Consider the following 2768-nt stretch of genomic DNA (forward strand, 5'->3'; position numbering starts at 1 on the left):
TGAATTTTCCTGCTAAATTTTTCTGCTTGGTTAAAGGTCAAGTAATCCTGGTCCCCTGCAGACATGTTAGCAGCAGTCTAGTCTTTGTTGAAACTGCATGTAATTCAGGAAGTGTCAAAGAGGAGCTTGATAGTGAGAAGCAAGTTTCAATCTTGGCTTTTTGCAATCCCCTGCTCCCTTTTAAGGCACCCTCTGAATTTCTAGATCCTGACTAGAGAAACAAGTCAAGCCCTAGGTTCCTTGACAGAACACAGACCATCTACATCCATCAGCATATAACTGACCATGTCATTTCTGGCTCATGTACCAGCTTTGTCTACTTTCTTCTCTTAGGTGATTCCCCACTATTGCCACTAGAACTTATCTTCCAACATGCTATCCTCCAAAATGTAAAAAGATCAAAATTTCTAGGAAGTTCTCCCCCACTTTCCTCATCCAAATGAAAAAAAAAAAAAGGAATAAGAACAACTTCCATTGTGAAATTTCCCCTAAAGTTTGTCCATATTGTCCTAAATAGAGCCCAAGGGCTTTAATATGTACTTCATGGGCTTCCTTGTATTTCATTTTCAGCATTAAGAGCTGTTTCTGGTTCAGTCTGGAACCACTAGCTTTTCTGCAAGCATCAAAGGAAAAGTCCATTCTTCTAGAACAAAACACAGTGTTTAAGGAGCCCTTACGACCCTTTGCAAGGCATTTATATATACAGCCCATCATGTTTCCAACAAGAAGAATCTTCATTTTTAATATAGGGAAGTCCTACATCTTTTGATAATTTTCCTTTCCCCCCTCTTCATGTCTTCATCTCCCTGTCATTCCTCTTCTACCTCTGAGGATCTGTACACACAAAACTACAAACCCCTTCATCCATACACATCAACTCATGTAAATGAATACTTGGGGGCCGGGGTTCACTAGTTCTTCAGATTCAACCAGATTCCTCTGGGGACTCCTCCCACAATTATATACACCACCAAAGAGAGTGAATAACAGTATTAAGCTCCAATTTAATATCCTGATAGTATGTTTGGGCTTCAGAGAGAAAAATCCTATTCTATAATATACCTAATCATTTAAAAAAACACACACACACACCAAAAAACGCTAATTGGTCCATGTAGGAGGAATGCTGCAAGAAAATGTCATCCTGGCCGCCGAAACCGGTTTGGCTCAGTGGATGGAGCGTCGGCCTGCGGACTCGGGGGTCCCAGGTTCGATTCCGGTCAGGGGCATGTGCCTGGGTTGCGGGCGCATCCCCAGTGGGGGATGTGCAGGAGGCAGCTGATTGATGTCTCTCTCATCGATGTTTCTAACTCTCTATCTCTCTCCCTTCCTCTCTGTAAAAAATCAATAAAATATTTAAAAAAAAAGAAAATGTCATCCTGGTCTTAAACAAAGATCAACTTAATTACTGAAATATGAGGATTGCTAGCAATAACACTTGCAAACCTACCATAATGGTCATAGTCTTCAAAAAAAAAAACTTGAATTTTCCATTAGTAGCTGTAAGCTGCTACAAATATTCCAGTTCATGCTGAAGGATATCTATGGGAGGGTGACTCACTGCATATATTCTTGGTGGAGCTGGGCTATGATATGAGATTATAGTGAAAATAAAAATCAAATAAAATATTCTCACTTTCCACAAGAAAACCCCAACTACCAATTTTCTCCTCCTACTCTTAAAACATTCTGACTGGATTAGAGTTTCAACTATATGACTTGTTTTCAGGCTCAATTAAATATTTAAACATTTTTCCTAGTATTCAGCTAAAATGAACAAAATGTTTATGGTAATAGTTCTGTAATAACAGTGTTAAAGCCCTAGAGAACCCACTGTAGTTAAATCTAGCAGTGCAAATTACTGGACTGCAGGGTAAATTGTCAATTTTTTTAAACTCATTTTAGAGAGAGAAAGGAATGGGGAGAGGGAGAAGGGGAGAGGAGAGAGAGAGAGAGAGAGAAAGGAAAAGAGAGGAAAAAATGTGCCCTGATTGGGGATCAAACCCACAATCTTGGCATATCAGGATAACGCTCTAACCAACTGAGCTACCTGGCCAGGTCTGTCAGTTCTTTAGAAGCAGCTAAAACCACAAATGTGGGTTATTTTATAAATTGATATAATCAGGAAGCACCATATTGATCTTTTATAACAAAAGATGTCAAATGTTTATACCTGTTGGCAGTGGTACAAATCCCTATTCATTCCTAGATCTATAGCAATTATAATCTCATTTCTTTCTTCCCCAAACAACCCAGACCTGATGAAGGGTATGGCTTTGTTTTTTAAATTCAAGTTTCAAAAACTTATCTATAAAACATATCATACAGGCCTATAAAAATTAACATTGAAAAATCATTTTGTTGTACTTTTACCTTTATGTTTGAAAAGGATTGGTATGGCTCCATCAATCTTACTAGAGAAATAATTCACTTTTTACTAAAAATGGCTCAATATTATTTTCCTTGGAAACAAAAGATAGCAAACCATTGTAGAATTAAAGACAATTCTCAAGCTCTTTCTTCACAGATTGCTGAATCAATTTTCTTGGCTGTTTTTAGTGCCAAAATAGCAGCAAAAAGCTTTCCATTTCAGATGACTAATTTTATGAGCCTTTCTATGAAATATAGATTATTTCATTGTCAAACCTAGAGATGTGAAATTCTAAAACCATGGGGCAATGGCTTGATAGTTTACTATTTAATAAACTATAAGAGTAGTTTATTCATACTCTCTCCCATTTGGGGGGGGGGGGGGGGGGGGGGGGGGG

Source organism: Myotis davidii, unplaced genomic scaffold (genome assembly GCF_000327345.1).
Source record: "Myotis davidii unplaced genomic scaffold, ASM32734v1 scaffold408, whole genome shotgun sequence".
NCBI lineage: Eukaryota > Metazoa > Chordata > Mammalia > Chiroptera > Vespertilionidae > Myotis > Myotis davidii.